General features: G+C 33.7%; 1 pseudogene; it reads right to left on the bottom strand.

Moving 5' to 3' along the window:
* Nucleotides 1-7690: 7690 nt before the first annotated feature.
* The window catches only part of LOC104656217, a 161746-nt pseudogene continuing 149374 nt past the window's right edge, over nucleotides 7691-20062 (bottom strand).

The following is a 20062-nucleotide window of genomic DNA, read 5'->3' as shown; positions in this document are numbered from 1 at the left end:
CTCTAAAATATAAGATCACCCTCAGTCATGGAAAGAAATAAAATATATATTTCTGAAAATGTTTAATTACAATTTTGTGCATATCCTAGAATTACTTAATATCTATGCAAACATATTTTATTTAAAACACATTTGGATGTTAATTCCTTTTCTGGAAATACTCATTAGATTTTTCTACAAATATATGCTTTCATACTCCTATAGGGGACTGCCACTTTTTATGGTTTTTTAGATATAGGCGTATTCTGTTAAAATTAATTGGATATGATCTCTAATTAGCAAATTGAAAAGTGTGAAGAGACAAGAGTAAATGATGGCATTATATCACTAACCACCTGATATGGTTTGGATGTTTGTCTGCTCCAAATCTCATGTTTAAATGTGATTCCTAATGTTGGAGGTGGGGCCTGGTGGGAGGTGATTGGATTAAAGGAGCAGATCTCTCATGAATGAAAGCAGATCTCTCATGAATAAGAGCAGATTTCTCATGAATGCACCATCTGTTTGGAGATAAGTGAATTCTTGCTCGGTTAGTTCATATGAGATCTGTTTAAAAGAGTCTGGGACCTCCCTGGTGTTTCTCTCTTGTCCTCTCTTTGATCATGTGATGGAAACTACTTTCTTTCACCTTCGGCCAAGAGTAAAATTTCCCAAGGGCTCACCAGAAGCCAAGCAGATACTGGTGCCATGCTTCCTGTATAGCCCGCAGAATGTGAGCCAGTTAAGCCTCCTTTATTTATAAATTACCCAGTCTCATATATTTATAGCAAATCTGAAAATGACCTAATACTCTACCATCCACCATCTTTTCAACCGGTAAGTTCTTTCAGAGTTTATCGTTTCAGTGACATGAGTCTGTTCCCCAGGTATGGTCACTTACATGCCTCCTGTGTGTTTATATATTATAATTTATCAATCTTTTAATATTTTGTTAGGATAAAATGTTCTTCTTTTCTGTGTTTCTATATCCTAGGGGGAGGGGAATTCCCTGACCATCAACTTTTAAATGAAAAATCTTTAAAGCAAAGCCAAAGATTCCTTTAAAAGAGTGTAATTTTTTTAAACTGAAGGAAGTGATCTTAGGAATAATGAAATGTACTTGGTTAATTTTACTCTTGACAGAAATAAAATCCAGTGAGATTCAACAAATTGTCAAGTTACACACCTCAGAATGACAAATTTGGGATCAGAATCTAGATCTCGTGTATCTGATGGTGTTCGTTGAATTGCGTCCAAGTATTTTTGTTCCTTAAGGAGGGCTGCGGAACAAATCAAAGTGATAGGCATGAATATTTATTATTACCAGAGTAAGGAATCCAAAGGTTCTGAGGTGTTATCTCTTTTTGAAACTTACTGCCTATTATCGGAACTCATCTTTTGAATAAGGTATGAGAATGACAATATATTCTCCCTTAATTTGGGGGCCTTTTTAAAATAAATCAAGTGTGTAGCATTCTCTGCTATAGACTGATTTGGTAGAAAACAGAAAGGTTCTGTGTAATATCAACCAACATCCTATCAGTTGTATTTATGTAAATTTATTTGACTAAATTTATATTAAAAATTTAAAAGCTAAAAGTAGTCAGGATCACCTTAAAATAGGACAAATTTGAATACCAACATTCATTTTCACTAAATGATGATTGGCACAATGACAGACAAATAATCTAATATAACAGACTACAGGAATAGGTGTACACATGTACAATGACTGTTAATTTATAATAAAGATGTAGCAGCAAATAGTAAGACAAGAGTGGATTTTCTCGGTGAATAGTGCTGGGTCTAATGTACATACAAAAATGCAGGAAAATCATCAATCAGTACTTGACACCCTAGATAAATTTCAATTTCAGGTTAATTCTGTGTCTAAATATAAATGATAAATAGTAAGGTGTCTTAAAGGTAATAACAAATAATTTTTAATGAAAGATTATAATACAGGACATAAACAGTACTAACAAATATATTAGTAATGCTTTCATTAAAATAAAGAATTCCCACTTATCAAAAGATGCTATTATTAAGAGAGGGAAAAGTCAAGTCTTTGAGTAGGTGAATATATTTGCAATATGTATAATGGTCAGAAGTTTCATGTTCAATATACATAAACATCTCCTCCAAATAAATAAAAATGAGACAGATGGTCCAATAGAAAACTATATGAGAGAACTGAACAAATTCTTCACACAGGAGGATATCCAAATGGCCAATAAATATATTAGAAGGTGCTTAGCTTCATTCCACTTCAAATAAATGAAATCTCATTACAATATCAACCATAATGAATGCAATTAAAATTATGAATAATACCAAGTGCTCACAGTGATGTAGAACAATCCTATTTCTGATGAGACAATAAATTGTCGACTCTTTTTTGAAAACTACTAAACAGTGTCTTCTAAAGCTTAACAAATATACACTCTATAACCTAAGAATTCCATTCCAAAGTATATTCCCAACAAACATGCACATATGTGCACCAAAGGACATGCACAAAAATGTCAGAGAAGTATCATTTTTTCTATATTTTTATTTTGGTGAAATAACATAACATTAAGTTTACCATGATAACCATTTAAATGTAAAATTAAGAGTATGAACTATATTTACATTGTTGAGCAACTGATCTCTAGAAATTTTTCATCTGAAACTCTATACTCAGCACTAATTTCCTCTCTCACATGTCCCTCCCGCAGCCTTGGCAACTACCTTACTGCTTTCTATTTCTATGCTTTCGACTAATTCAAGTACTTTGTAGGAGTAGAACCATATAGTATTTGTCATTTTGTGACTACCTTAATTTGCTTAGCATAATGGGCTTAAGTTTGGTCCTGTTGTGGCATATGATAGGATTTCTTTTCTTTATAAGGCCAAATAATCTATTGTGTGAATATATTACATTTTCTTTGTCTATTCATCTGTTGAGGGACATTTGATTTGCTTCCCCTTCTTGCCTATTGTAAATAATGCTGCTATGAATATGGGTGTGCAATTATATCTTGGAGATCCTGCTTTGAATTCTTTTGGTAAATACCCAAAAGTGGTATTGCCAGATCACATGGAATTTCTATACTATTTTTTATAGTGACAAAACCATTTTACATTCCCACCAATAGTGCACAAGGGTTTCAACTTCTCCACATCCTTGCCAACACTTGTTATTTAATTTTTTGTTTGTTTGTTTGGTTGGTTGGTTTTTTTGATAGGCCATCCTGATAGATGTGACATTGTAATCTCATTGTTGTTTTGATTTGTGTTTCTCCCACAATTAGTAATGTTAAACATCTTTATGTTTGTTAACTATTTGTATATCTTTTAGATATTGCCTATTCACATTCTTTGCTCATTTTTAATCAACTTTAATTTTGTTGTTCCTGAGTTGCAGAAGATCCTTATAAATTCTAGATGCTAATCTCTTATCAGATACGATTTGCAAATATTTTTTCTTTGCAGATTGCCTTTTTACTCTGTTGACTCTTTCTTTGGGGGCACAGAAGTTTTTGAGTTTGATGTGTTCTTATTTGTCTATGTTTGCTAAGAGCAGCATTATTTTCACTAGCCCCAAAGTGAAAACCTCCAAAATGTCCATTATTAGTGGATGAATAAATAAGCTGTGGCATATTCATATCTTAGAATACTATATAACAAGAAATATGAAATAACTGCTGGTAAATTAATAGTATAAATCAATTCTGCAAACACATATTGAGTGAAAGAAACCAGCCAAAAATGTATACTGTATGCTTCATTGATTTAAAGTTCCAAAGTAGGAAAAATTAATCATGGCTATTATAATTCACAGATAAAATACCTTTGGTGATAAAGGAAGGGTCATTATTATAAAATAACATGAGAGAGGCTTCTGGTGTGGTTGCAATACCAGCTATTTTTCTTGAGTTTGGTGCTAATCATCTTTGTATTCTTGTTTTGTGATAACTATTTGAACTCCACATATATGAATTGAACATATTCTGTGTATGTGCTATTCTTCACTGAAAAATATGAAACGTAAAGCTTATCAAGGAATGAAAAGTTGAGTAATATTCCCTTAGCCTGCTCATAAACTCTGAAGCTCTAGTCCTCTACTTGTTTTATACAATTTTCCATTCAGACAAACTTTGATTTTTCTGTATCTATTTTTACAACCACACCTTAAATAAAATTAATCCTACTGCTGATATCTATTGCCATCAGCCAATTCATGGTATCCCAGATATTTGTAGCACACTGAAGAAAGAAAAATTTTAAGCATTCCTAGATAAAATTTTGTTTAGCTGTATTTATGTCACTTGGAGAATATAATAATTTCTCTACTAAATTACCTACATAGATAATTTAAGGTTTAGAGTGCAATCAAATCAGCTTGCTAGACATTTAACCACAGGAATACAATATACTTGGAGATTTAAGTGTGAGTTGAGAGCCTTATTTGCAGCCTTATTTCTAAAAGCTTCATTAATTTTAAGCCTCATTCTGGTGAGTTTGGCTATCTAGTTGATATTGGGAAAGTAGCTGAAGGAAATAACTTTTATTTACTCTGATCCATCTATATCTGAAATAGAATTATGATAATGTTCTTTAGTATATTTTATGTCCCCAGGCACCTGGAAATGATTTATCTGAAGCAGTACCCACGCAAAAATCAAGCAGATGATATTTTTAGAAATGTTCTATCTCAACCCAAATGAACATAAGTTTATTTAAGGGGCCTAAAGACAACATTTAGGTCATTACAAATATATGAATAAACTGTGAACACCTAAAGCAACTATTTCTAAGCAAAATAAGTTACATATTAGCATAAATATTAATGATATGGATGGAGAATTTAAGTTTTACTTTGATGAGTTCAAAGTAAATGGTACTATTCAACTTCTTTCAATTGTTCATGTTTGCTTCTATGGGTGATATTTATATTTGCTATTTTTGTGGCAAGTATTAGAAATAATTATGAACTTAATATAGTTTGTGCAGTCCCACATTTTGTTGCCTTATATTTCACTCGCGCTCATTTCACCTGCTAATACATACTTTATATTTTTCTACATTTCTATATTCTTTACTGAAAAAATAACATTTTTGAACAGATAAATATAATGACACATAATCAAGGTAGTGTTTAACAATCCATATTTTGATGCTGTATTAGAAACATCTTTTTGCAGAAGTGAGAAGTAATATAATTTTCTTAATAAAAAATTGCAACTGGCTGGATAGGTATCATTGTAAATGTCTATCTGAGGATATGGTATTTAACAAATTCTTGAATATAGCATTTGAGAATTTTATTAAATAATATGTATGTTGGTATTGGTAAGTGATATACTTTTAAATAAAATATACCTAAATTATTGTGTAAAATCATTTTTTATGAGGTCTTAGGACTGTAAATGCATTTAATGATGCTACACTCTATTATTTTAGTGAAATAACAGATTTTTAAAACTCATTCATCTAGCATGTTGCCAACTGTTAAGTACTTGAAAGGCAATGATTAAGACAAAGTGAGATATATATCAAAGGCAAATTCAATCAGTCTCCTCCCACTGCAGTGCTAATAATATAGCTTTAGATCAGTGTTTGACTATCTTAGTAAGAATGTGGATAGGCTCTGTGACTTTAACATACTCCTTATATTATCTGGAAGGATTTTAATTATTGCATAGGTTAAAATATAATTTGCAAAAAAGCAAAATCATGTCCTTCAGGCAAATATAAAATAAATATGTCAAATATTTTATTTAACTCATTTATTAGTAAAGAAATCTATAAGATGTTATGACTGGTTCAAAGAGCACTGAAGAAGTTAGGTTATTTATAGTCCATTTTATAAAAAAAATTATTGTAAGATTGCTGAGTTGGATACAAAACTCTTTAATTTTCAGTAGTTTGTGAATTGTGGAAGTTATCTGTTCTAGCAGACAAATTGTTTCCACCTTTATTGGACAAATTCTGCAAATTAACAAGTAATGAAATCTGTGACCTTTAATAGTAAAATGAACCATGTGCATTCTCCTGGACAATCCTTGAGAAGCTTTTACCTCTGTATGAAACTGAAAGGATGTGTAACCCACATTATTTTCCTTATTATTAAGTTTTGGACAATTTTTCTTTTATAAAATAGATATGCAACTTATCTTCATACAATATAGAATTTAAAATTGACAAATAGAGTTTTCCTCACTTAAGACTATTTGGGTAGAAGAGGTAAAATTATTCCCTAATTCAAGTGCCAGGCTACCGGTTATTAAATACCAAGAAGGAAGAGATGTAGTTTTAAGAGGTGCAGAGAACTGTGGGCATTTATACTTCAAGTGATGCGATGAAATTGACTGTAACTAATAGAGTGTGAAATAGTCTGCCAAAGAACATAATGAAGTCCTAAAGAAAACAGTTGAAAGCGGGAGTGGATGGAGGTCTTGAAAATACAAGCAAAGAAAATCGCTGCATTTGAAGTTGATTTTTAAATTGTTACAAAGTGTTACTGCATCTAATTTTGTTATTTTTATTCATGACTGGCCATGTGTCATCTTAGTGCTGATTTACCTAATTTATATGTACTCCAGAAAACAAAATGGAATCAAATAATCCATTGCTTATTGGATTCTGTAAATACCAATAAATTACAGCAAATATTTGCTACTTAGATAGAGTGTTGTCTGGAGACATGCATTATGGAGAAAGTTGTTAAGCTGATTTCTTTAACTGATCTCAGCACTGATGTTGGGCATAATTGATATTCTAGTCATGTGTCTTGTTAAACATGCTAGATGGCATAATAGTCTTGTGCTGTGGACAATTACTCCTGAGGGTCTTTACTAAGAGCCTAAACTACTTCAGAACCCAACAGAATTAGATATAAATGAGTTTCTGTTATAAACAATATATCTTATGTTAATGGAAATAAACTCAGCACATTGTAATAAATATAGTGATAATAAATAGGAAGACATTCCTAGGAGCTTAAATAAAAAACAGTGCATTTTATATTAGAGGTAGACTTATTTATGTTTATTATTAGCATTTCACTAGTATTTCCCTAAACATGATTTCTGTCATACATCAGTGTCTTTTAAAAAATAAATTTTACCATCAGGCTACTTTTTCATCCTAAAATATATTTTTTATACTTGTTTATCTCTCAAGCATAGGCTTAATCTATATTAACTACAATTTTTTGGAACTATTTAAAACATGAATAGTTGAAGGTGAATAAATCATTAATTGTATCAATGTTTCTATGGTCAATAAATTTCTCTGGTTTATCTGTATTTAATTCTATTTGACCAGTGATGTTGCAATTTTGTAGTAATTTCAAGAAAGTTGATCTTTTTTTCCTTGTTTAATTTAGCAATTAAGCTTGACCTGATTAATATGACTATATATGTGCAGTCTTTTAAATTTATGTGGTATTGAAGTGCATTTTTTGGAAGTTGAGTTTTGTATTTATTTCTTGTTGTATATAGCAATTACTTTTTTAATAATGGTGATAATCTTGCTCATAAAAGTTTAATCCATGGCATCTGAAATGAAACATACTTTGTAATTATTTTAAAAAGCCCTTTTAACATTATAACACAAAGGTCTGTGCCTATAAGCAGTGTTCCACTGTGCAATATAATATTAAGACTAATTTTGAATACAAAGCATTATGAGTGGAGTCATGAACCACTGGATTTAATACACATCATTTTACGATTTTTTTGGCATATATTTTGTTTAGGGAATCCTCTGTTTCCTCAAGGTGCTCAGCAGTTTGGAGTCCTGCAACAGATTCTTCTTTTTCTGAATGAATCATTTTCAGAGTCATCTGGATTTTCAGAATCAGATGAATTCTCACATTATCATCATCATCATCTTCATCATCATCATCATCACCATCATGATCTTCATCATGATCAGCAGCAGCAGCCTCTCCAGCTACATCACCTTCTTCATCATTATGCACTTCACTAAAGCCAAATTCACAGTGTCATCTGTATCTTCCTGAAAATTGACTATTGACACCTGGCTGATATTGAAACTCCAGCTCCTCATCAATTTTCTTGTCTTCTTCCCCTTTTCAGAAGTAAGATGTTGATTTTTGATCTCCTGTAACAAGACGGCCAGTATGTTCTTTCTTTTCTACACCCATGTCTAAAGAATGTTTACTTTCTTTCTTCATTATCTAAGTTTGCTAATTACCAATTGCTAGGTCCAAGGTTGTTTTCTGTGAAGAATGAACACTTCACCCTGTGAGGGTAGGACTCCCTTGGCGGCGCTCGTCATTGTGGGATCTGGAAGGAAAATGCTGAACCTACTTGTGGTTCTTAGCAGTGTCGCCAGAAGCCTGCCATTTGCCATGGCTCCAGTAGCCCACTCCAGAATGCTCTTCACAACTCATTCATTTTTAAGGGGTTATAAAAAAAATCATGTAAAAGAAGAGGAAACACTTCTGTTAGGTGCAAACTCCTTAATATTAACATTAATTAGCCAAGGCACATGAAAGCATTGTTTAGAAATATTTTACCATGTAAGAAGAAGGATCAACCATAAAAAATATTCCTTCCCTTATAAGAAAGATGTTATTTAAATATATAGCTATAATTTCATAATTTTGCATTCAATTGTGATGCAGATATTTATATTTCATTAGCCTACACTAACATAGACATTCTATGCATGTTCACTTTTTATTAAAATGTAAAATACAATGTTAAAAGTGTGAAACACGTAGGTGTTTTATTCATATTTAAATGCTTTTGTATTTTAGCATACTTTTAACTTACTACAGGTAATTAATCTTAAAATATAGCTAAGCAGTTTCCAAAATTTGTAATTATCACTAGAGGAACTATGACTAATTTGAGATGACTCACCAGAGAGATGAATAAATTAAGTGTGTCATAATGTTATATATATATTAAAATGTTTTTAAAAATTCACTGCATATGAATTTTAATTAATTTTCAATTATTAATTATAGCCATTAAAATGTTAAAAAATTATAAATATCTAAGGGACCTCATTTAAGTTATAAATTAATTGTGAAAGATTATCTTAAAAAATTAATGTAATGAAAGTAGTCTCTGAATTGTAATGCTTAAAATAAGGCATTAGAATAGCCAATTATTTTTATATCTATTTGCAAATTGAAAGTTATAATACAAAAACAAATCTGGATCGGGTGCAGTAGCTCACACCTGTAATTCTGGCACTTTGGGAGGCCGAGGTGGGCAGATCATGAGGTCAGGAGTTCAAGACCAGCCTGGCCAATATGGTGAAACTCCGTCTCTACTAAAAATATAAAAAATTAGCCGGGTGTGGTGGCATACACCTGTAGTCCCACTACTAGGGAGGCTGAAGCAGGAGAATTGCTTGAACCCAGGAGGCAAATGTTGCAGGACCTGAAATCATGCCACTGCACTCCAGTCTGGGTGATGGAGCAAGACTCTGTTTCAAAAAAAAAAAAAAAATCTGTAAAATAACTATCAAGCAGCTTCTAATGGTTGGGGATGATGTTAAAACCAGAGCTTCACTGAAAAATTATGTGAAGGAGACACTCCTTCCTAGCAACAATAGTAATAGTTATAGCAAGAGCAATAGTAATAGTTATAGCATTAGTAATAGTTATAGGTCTGTACTTCATGGGTGGCCATCATTAATTAATAACTGAAGATATGCTATTTGAAAATTGATTTTACTATAACATAGAATGAGAATAGTTTTTTAAATTATTATTTTTTCTGAAATGAGAACATTCTATGTGTCTCAACATTGGTGGAATAATCAGGTGTGATTAAGGATACAACTATTGTCTATGATTGATTTTGTATGTAGGGTTTCAAAATGGAATTCAGAAAACACAGTCATTTTATAAACATTTACGTAGCATCTAACACGTGCACTGTATAGCACTCTGTACCACAAGAACTAAAAATAGACACAAAGTTTTATCTTCATATAAAATATATTCACCACATGTATAAATGAAACAACTAGAAGTTCTACAAAAACAAATGATAAAATAAGTAGATTCATAAATGTGTTATCAGAATAAAATTGTGAATGTGTAGTTTGAGAATAAAGAAAGTTCTATTTAAGCATATTCTCTGATTATCCATGTTTTTAAAAGATTTAACCATCTTCTGAATATCTTGTTATTATAGGATGTATCAGTCTACAGCACACAGATATTTACATTTAAAAGGGGTGAAGCTGTTATGATTTTTATCAGCCTAGATGTCATCTTGGTGCATTAAGCCCCAGCTTGCTAAAGTTTTAATTCTGAGGATTAGTACCACCAATGAATGTGCCGGAAAGCATTTGTATTTCCTTAACCTGAAGGAAATAAACTTTTTTTTAACTTCCAAGAAATTGCAGACTCTTCAAAGATGCAGGATTCATGATTTAAAAAAAAAAAAAAAAAAAAAAAAAAAGGAGAGGAGGGGGGAAAAATTCTGTAATGAACAGAGATCAACTTAAAATCGCGCAAGACCTTTTCAATTAATTAATTAATTAATTAATTTATTAATGAGGAAATCTCACTCTGTCTCCCAGGCTGGAGTGCAGTGGCATGGTCTTGGCTCACTGCAACATCCATCTCCCAGGTTCAGGCAATTCTCTTGCTTCATTCTCCCAAGTAGCTGGGACTACTGGTGCATTCCACTGCACCTGGCTAATTCTTGTAATTTTGCAGAGACGGGGTTTCACCATGTTGTCCAGGCTGGTCTCAAACTCCTAACCTCAAGTGATCTGACTGCCTCTGCCTCCCAAAGTGCTGGGATAACAGGTATGAACATATGTATTTGCATGTTCTGTATTCAGTGGTGGTATAATATTGAGGTACTCTCACTTTTTTCTAAGACCACCATTGTTCTTTGATCACTTTAATAACTTTCTTACTCATTTTCCTTCTTCTTAACTTCAGCTTCTATTCTCCACACAGCAGCCAGAATGATCTTTCTGAAACAAAGCATGCCGTGTAGACTTCTCTCATTAGAGTCTTTTAATAGCTTCACATTGCACCAAGAATAAAACCAGAAATAGTTGTCCTGGCCTCCCAAACTCTGCATAATCTCTTCACATTCAGCTTTCCATAGCACTCTCCTTTATGCTCACTGTGCTCCAGACACACTGGCCATCTACTGTCTGTGAGATACATAAGCCCTTTCCCATCTCAGCGTCTTGCTTCTGCCTCCAGTTCTGTTTCCCTTTCAGAGTGGCTTCTCCTTATATTTTGGGCTCCTTGCAAAGATCATCTATTCAAAGAGATCTCCTCTGATCCTCTAGCCAAAGTTGAGTTCTGTTAGTGAATCTCTGTCATCTCATTTTGCCTTATTTCTTTATTAGAACTTCTTACAACCTATAATTATATTGTTAATATCTACCATCTATTTTCTTGCTTATTGTCCATATCCCACAGTAGGATGTAAGTTTCATGAGCTCAGACATGCTCTCTCTCTTTTGCTGTAATCCTATTCTACAAACTATGGAAAGGCAGGTGCAAAATGTTTGTCCTTAGAAAGAAAGAAAAGAAAGGAAGAGAAGAAGGAAGGAAATACTTAGCAGGAGAAAAAATAGCTCTTATACTATTAGCTTTACTACTTTTCTTACAGATCAAGTTCAGTAAATCAGATCTTTTGTTGAGTCAGGTTGAGCATTGTAAAATATTTTTTATTTAGTGGTACTTTTGGAGCCAAATTATTTCTTCATTCTGAATTTTTAATATTAATATTCTGAACATTAATAAATAATATGCCTTTATTTATTTAGCAGCAATAAGTAAGCTCTGGAGGAAAAACATCAGAACAGAGGCTGAATCTGCTTCATTTTTAAATGTGAATCAACAAATTTAAATATTCACAAATATAACTTTTAGAAATAAGTTTTACAGACAAACGCAATGTGTGACTATTAAAGTCAATGCTATAGGACTGACAGAAGTGGAGGTTGACAGACTCCGAAAGAGTTAGGTTATGCCTTCAGAATGAGGTGGGACCAGGAATCTGTGGTTATGTTAACCAGATGAGTAATGAATCTCAGAAGTTTTGTGACCCTCATTCTCCATAAAACAGATCAAACCAGCTAAATTATTTTTTATTCTCTAATCTGTTAATATAGCATACTTATTTTTAAAATATGTAATATTAGCAGAACATCCCAATAAAGAAAAATATATGTTAGTTTTTTTTTTTTCCCTGCTACTATTTCTCCTACCAGGACTTTTTTCTCTACATATGGATTTATGCCCTGAGATGAATGCAGACGTGTGCAACATTGGGCGCTTGTTTTTATCCTGGGTTCCTATGCACAGGCAACAAAATTCCTTCAATTTCATTGTAAATATTAATGTAAAGATGGAGGATCTGGCGTCCTGGATCATCTCTTTTTTCTATACCAAATAACTTGCACATGCAAGGGAGATCATGGCAGGCATCATATTTCTTAAGACATTTAAGGTTTACTTCAGACTCGTACATAGAAAATCACACACATATATTACTTGGTTGATAATTCACTTTTGAAAAAAATTTTATTTAAAAATCATTTGAACACTGAATTTGTGTAGTCTAGCTTTGAAACAATACATAAATTTGCCATCTCTTCTTGTGTCCCTGTCTGGGTCTTTATGCTACTCTGTTTAAAAAGTGACTCCGTTGAAATCAAACATAATTTTCATCTTTATTATATTAAGTATTAAAATGCTCAATACATCTACTCCAAAAACAGCTAACTTCTTAGAAAAGCATTAAACATGTTTGCAACTGATAGAAAATGCAGAAGGGCAGTAGTTCTCTGCTGTTTTTGAACTTTTCTGCTTTTTAAGAACTTTTGCCTAGGGTGAAGCTATTTGGTGGTATTTGAAGAAACTTACCAGGAATACGTAACTTCTAAACTTCTAAAGCAAAGACATCAGTGAGAAGAATACTAGAAGCAATGCAATTTTATGATTGGAGGATTTTAAAAAATATATGTGAGTTCTAGAGTATGTTCTAATTGTAAGAAACAGTGAATTATTTGGCAAAATTTGGCTAGCAGTTTGCCTACGAATTTATCATTAAGAAGATGGCATCATGGCACTATATTTTAAGCACAGTAGCAAATTTCAGCTTGTTGATATCCACAAGTGTAATGGATATTATTTTTCAATCAGTTATGCAGTCATAACTAGGTGAAATTATCAGAGCACTGGCTCAGGAATAAAAATATTTAACTCTGGCACACACTGGCTGTGCATCTTTAAGCTAACCAAATAACTTTCTGTGCCTCACTTTTAAATCTGCAAAATAAAAGGTTGGAGTTGATGACCACTGAAGAATTCTCTTTCAGCTTAAAAATAGAATATTTCATTAACCTCTTGCTGCTCTTATGGAATAGCCTTTAACTCAAGAGATAAATATTGAAGCATTTAGGATGATTCAGACAAATTATGTCTGTATCCGTGTATCTGTCTATCATCTGTCTATCTATCTGTCTATCTATCTATCTATCTATCTATCTATCTATCTATCTATCTATCTATCTATCTATCTATCTATCGCAGAGACTACCTCCTTACTGTATAGAGTCAGGATGGGTAAATTATCTACATGGTATATTAGTGCCATAGCAAGTACAGTAGTCTGGTGAATATTCAGTGTATGTGACTATTACTAGAACAGCTGCTTAACTTAAAAACTTCTGTAACTCTCTGCTTTCTACCCCAGTGTATTGGTTTATTCTTTCAGTACAAAGTCAACTTTTCGTTTATATTTTCAACTCAAGCTACTCTGGCAAGTTCAATTCCCATATTAGGTGCCCCTTTGTCTTTTATACTCACCTCTAGCTTCTTAATATTCCTAATTAGAATTTATTTCTAAAATTTATTTCTCAGAAGTTCTAAAGATTTCTGTTTTTTGCCTCTGTGAGGTTTTAGGAAAAGACTGCTTTCCCCTCTGGCTTAATTCTACTTGGAAAAAACATCCTTAAAGACAATTTTAACTGCATATTTTTATGAAGTCTCTTTGAAAGTTTGTTGTTGGTGAGATTGATAGTTACAGATTATGAATGTTTGATTGCAAAGGTTCTGTATTTTTAAAATGGAATAATTTACAATTATCAAGTATGCAATTATAACTACCTAAAACAAACTTTCAGAGGCAGTTTCTGATATCTTATTATAATAAAATTATTACATTTTGACTTCTCGAAGGAATTTTATATACTCAAGAAGAACATGGGCTGGTTCTAGGGAAAGAGCTATCTTACAACACAGGAGAACATAACATGCTCTGAGTGTGGCTAGCTAAGGAGTACTACTTAACATGTTGAATTATCTGCATGAGGTTTTGTACTTAAGTAGAAACTGTTAAGTCAAGAATATTTAAAAAACTGAAGGAGATTAAATAAATTATAACCAATACCAGGTTACAGATTGGCTCAAAAATCCTAATTTTCTCTATTTAGCATTTTGAGAGGATTATTGCCAGCCAAGATCTAAACAGATCATTGGAGTAAAGATGATGATATAGATGATTCTTTTAAAAAACTGGGGCAAAATTTCAACACTGGAATATTCCACACTGGAGAAAGGAGAATGATAAAATACATACCATCTAAAAGTACATGTTAAAAATAATCTATGTTGAGAAGTACAATTGCAGAATCAGAGGACTATGTTGTTATGAGCATAAGTTGGTAATGCTGGAAATGACCTACATGGGTGCAAAATTTTATGAGTGTAAGGAGATTTCTGAAGGTGTCTGAAGGCTCCTCGGAAGCAGTAGAGATAAAGAGGCACTGGAGCTGGTGCCTTCACTTAGTCATAGACTAAGGACCAATTTGGCATGGTTTCTGAAATCTCTGAATTGTGTGAGGTCATAAAGACCAATGTAGGTGGTCCAGGGAACAATATCTTCTAACATATTATCTTGTTTGGCTTTATATTCAACAGTAACATTTGCAAGCCAGTTTTATTAGTTGAGTTTTGCCTATAAAGATATCCAGACCCAAGAGAGTCTCAATATTTTTATGTTATTGTCCAAGGTTGTACAATAACAAGGGGACAGGATTAACATTCAGACCTACAGATTCTAAATCCAAGTTCAATCAATGCTCTTTCTATTACATCAGGAGAAAAAATTACCACCCCCCCAGGTGTTTCACATCATTTATGTTTCAGCTTTCAATTAGCCTGAAAACTAAATTATTCAGAAGTCTTCTTCCCTTAATAATGCTCTTTAATAATTACATATTTTTAAAATGATTTAACTTCTTTTTGAGGAAATTTTAGTAAGATATAAACTTTGCCTACACTGAATGTTTAAGAGTGATATGTAAATGTTCTTCAAGGCCACATGGGACATGTCTACTATGTGTGAAAGAAAAAACTAAATATTTGGTGGCAAAATAATTAAGTTGCATTTAGAAAGTAGTCCAGTAACTTCTCCTTCTCCCTTTTCTTTCCATTTCTATTCCTAGTCTTTAATTCTGGTTTAGTTTTAAATTTAAACCAATCTATGGGGAGCCCTTGTGTACCACTCCAAATTATCTTGACTGAACCTCTTACTACAACCATTTATGTGGTTCCCTGTTTCTTTAAGATGTCCCTCAACCTCACAGGTGCAATCTGACCGTGTCTCATCTTGTGCAAGGGCTTTTTCTAGCTTTCTGCCCCAAGTCATTTTTGAAGACACAGCTTAGAACTCCTAGAGGGGTCTGATGAACACTCATGGATAGACAGCTAGGAGTGGGATGTCAATGTCAAAGGTGCTATCTTTGATCAGTAGGGGACAGAAGTTACTGAAACAAATTTCTTCCCTACTGTCCTCTGAGTTTCAAGTTCTGACATGTATTTCATAAACTTCACAACATTTGGCAAGATCAAATACCATGTCTCCCAGGGCGTGGTGGCTTAAGCCTGTAATCCCAGCACTTTGGGAGGCCGAGACGGGAGGATCACGAGGTCAGGAGATCAAGACCATCCTGGCTAACATGCTGAAACCCCGTCTCTACTGAAAAATACAAAAAAAACTAGCCGGGCGAGTCCAGCTACTCGGGAGACTGAAGCAGGAGAATGGCGTGAACCCGGGAGGCGGAGCTTGCAGTGAGCCGAGATCGCACCACTGCACTCCAGCCTGGGCGACAGAGCGAGACTCTGTCTCACAAAAAAAAAAAAAAAAAGAAAAAAAAGAAAAAAAAAATACCATGTCTCAGCCTAATGGGTAATGAAACAAGGCAACTTTTCATTTGCTTTTTCTATTTTCCTGCTAACCTCTTCTCACTCTCAACCTCTTGGGATTACATTTCTTGCCTTGCAAGCCTTTGTCTGTGGCTCTGCCTTTGAGGAAACTCAAGTTAGAAGCAAAAATACAGAGAAGTTCAATTTTCTCCAAATTTAGTGTACTATTTCAATGGTACTGAATAGAGATCCAAGAAACCAAGAGAGGGTCTTTAGTAGGGAACCTTTAATGAACACAGGCATTCATCAGACACGGGACCTTAAGGAGAACTGGCTGCTAAAGTTTCTGCACATCAGGATCACAAGTTGGCAGGTTTCCTAGTCCAGCATTAAGAATCTAGACAGGAGCAGATTGTGGATAAGAATTCTGAATTCTCTCCTGCCCCACAGGCACCTGCTCCCTGTCTTGTCCCAAGCCTACTAAGGTTGAATTGTTCAACTGAATTTAATGGAAAGCCCTGACCTTGAAACTGTAAATCTCGGAGCCAAAAGCAAAACTAGTAATGAGCCCCAGGTGGTATGCCCATTTGCTTCTTTGCTTCGTAAGTTAACCGTGGCCAAAGAATTTATCTCGTGCTCTCATGATGAATTTTTCAAACCTGAATTTGCAACTAAATTCTAAATGTATTTTCCTTCTATATATTTTTTCCTATGGTGTACTTACTTGGGTGTGACATTACTTATTTTTCCTATAAAGAATCCAAATGCAGCCTCAAACTTCCACTCTAATGACTAAAATAATGTCCAATTTCATTATGAGCAGCAATTATAGTATGTGCAGCAAGGGATTATGTTCAATTTATTTTGCAGACTCACTTTAATTTTTGCCTTAAAACATATAGTTCTCTTTATCAGAGACAATGATTGTTATCAGTGTTCAGATTGCTAGTAAAGTGCTAAATAGCACATGGTTAAAACTACTTTTTAAAAGTTTCGTTTGATTTTTTAAAAGATTTGTACTGGTAATGAGAATGAAGTTTGACTCATCAAGGAAAAAATATTTTATGCAATTAGCAGCAAAATAGGGAAGCACATTATTAAACTAGTGTTATTTTAAAATGGGCAAGATGACATGGCCTAAACAACTTTTAATAGTATTTGCCTTCCATTAGATGGCCCTGTGAAGTGTTGGTAAGGCTTATTACAAGGTAAAATTGCTGATCAGTCTATTTTTTTATTTTTTGAAGACTAAAGCACCCTGAAGGTAGACTTTAATGTATAAGCCATGTCAAGTTGAAAACTACATTTTACACACGGGACTCCACAGCAGAGACAAGAAATTTACTAATTAAGTTATTGGTAGCTTAATTGCATTTTCAATGTCATAAGCCTTAAAAATTTAAGTATTTCTCTGAAAATATACGCAAATTTAAATTACATGTAGATTTATTTGTTTTCAGTAAGAAAATACTGTAAATTAGAATATATGAATATCAAAGGTTATATTTAATTTTTTTTCTGCACACTGCATTTTTGTGTTTGTCCTTAAGCTAAGTCAACATGTTATTATCCTGTCACTTGTTGATTCACAGAGTCTTACTAAACCTAAATATTTTTGACTTTCAAATCAGAAATTGTCTTTGAATTTTATTCATGGATTTTTTTATAGTGCTTCTTCAGTGTGCATGTTAGCTATCCTTGGATCATTTTCTCTTAAGATTCACACACATAAAATAGATTTTAAGCTTGAGGGTTGCATAATATTAGATTATACAATATTTAAATTCTTATGGAAATTCTTCTCAAGTTCTTTATCTCAGTTGCACTGAACATAACACCACTAGCCTTAGATTCCATACTCATTTCCCTAATGTGATTTCAATGGCAGTAAAGTATGGTGCTTATGAAAGTAAAGTCACACATTCAATTCTGGAGAGGTCTCTTAACTTTGCACAGAATAAAGCTCTAATTGGCAACTACCAACTTCATCATCAGCTCTGAAGTTCAAAAATGTACCATAGTTTATAAAAAATAATGCTGAGAGGAAAAAGATGGCATTATGGAATCTATTTAATTTATTGAGAAATTGAGAATGTAACACGGTCAGAAGCAGTCTGTTCACCATCTGTTTCATTTGTTTGGTTATATTTTCGAGCCCCTGGAATTAGTCAGGATACTGTCATGAGTAATGACCAAGGAGTTATGAACAGAAGTGAACAGAATAATACATAATTTCAGGTAGTGCAACTCACACGGTGGAACCTCTGCTAGCCTGAGTGGACTTCTGGAGGACAATTTTGCTGTAGAGTATTCTGGAGACACACCAAATTTTGTGTGATAGGGAAATAAACTTTTGTTACAAGCCACTGAAATTGAAGGTTGTTAGTGCAGAATAATCATTCTTGCCCTGACAAATACTGACAGTGAAATCAGACCTAGAAAGCTTTCGTAACAAAAACCTAAAATACGAGCAGAAGGAAACTGATATCAAAGCCTTAAAAAGATGGTAATCGGTATTATACAGTAGCAAAACGTTTGGCAAAATGCATAAACCATTGCATTTAACAAACCCCTGAAGGATTTAGGGAGACAGATTGTACCCCTAAAACAAAACAAAACAAAACAAAATTTAAAAGTAAAAACACCACTAATAACAAAAATGTGTGGCTTTAGGAAAAGAGAGTTTGAAAAATTTATAATTTTGTGTAGTTGTAAAAGACTGTGTTTGCCAAGATATTATAAGGCAATGGGTTCAGGTGGTAGTTTGCTGGTTGGCAAGCAAATAGATACAGTCCACAAAATCTAGGTTGTTCAGTGTTGAGAAAGTCATTGTTTCCTGATCCCCAGCAATAGAAGATAAGATTGAGAAAACTTTGAAGACTACAAATCCAGTAAGATCTTCAAACTGACTCAGGAAAAAAATCAGATGAAAAGTGTAGACTCAGTAAATACTTTTGACTGAATAAAATGACTTAGGGTAAAAATCTGATTGGAATGCAGAAAAGCCCACAGCCTCAAAATATCCTCATCTAAGTTAAAGAATATGATGGGAGCAAGAAAGCAAACAGAGTAAATCTGAAATTTACCTTGGAAAGGCTGTTGTGCATATGAACCAATTGGAATCAAGTATAATAAGAAGGCTAATTTTTGAGAAGTATATCATAAGGCAAACATCTTAAGACTAAGATTCAGGCCGGGCGCGGTGGCTCTCGCCTGTAATCCCAGCACTTTGGGAGGCCGAGGGGGGCGGATCACGAGTTCAGGAGATCCAGACCATCCTGGCTAACACGGTGAAACCCCGTCTCTACTAAAAAATAAAAAAATTAGCCGGGCGTGATGGCAGGCACCTGTAGTCCCAGCTACTCAGGAGGCTGAGGCAGGAGAATGGCGTGAACCCAGGAGGTGGAGCTTGCAGTGAGCCAAGATCGCACCACTGCACTCCAGCCTGGGCGACAGAGCAACACTCCGTCTAAAAAAAAAAAAAAAAAAAAAAAAAAAAAAAAAAAAAAAAAAAAAGTTTAAGATTAAAATCATTCTCAGGCCCAGAATACTTTAGATTAAGGAAATTAGCTGACATACCTCCTCCACCACCAAATGCCCACTGCAGACACGGGCAAGGAAGATAAAGACAGGCTCAAGGTTCAAAGAGAACGTTGGATAGTTGCACCTCCCATAGAATATGGTTGGGGATAAATTGTGGTAATTTTTCACTCTTATGGCATGAGGACCTTTACAAGGCCTGTCCAGTGGGTCCGCAGAATGGATATAGGGCTGACATCACAGTATATACGGAGATGTAAAGGAACCAATAAAATAGTGAGCACTCCCACCTCTTACAATATCACGTTTTCAATTTCTCAGTAAATTAAATAAACTACATCACTTTCTGTCTCCCATTCTTTGTTCTTCTAAATGGTA

This window comes from Rhinopithecus roxellana, chromosome 6 (genome assembly GCF_007565055.1).
Source record: "Rhinopithecus roxellana isolate Shanxi Qingling chromosome 6, ASM756505v1, whole genome shotgun sequence".
Lineage (NCBI taxonomy): Eukaryota > Metazoa > Chordata > Mammalia > Primates > Cercopithecidae > Rhinopithecus > Rhinopithecus roxellana.
The sequence above is the reverse complement of the archived record's forward strand: the minus strand, read 5'-3'. Positions and strand labels throughout refer to the sequence as shown.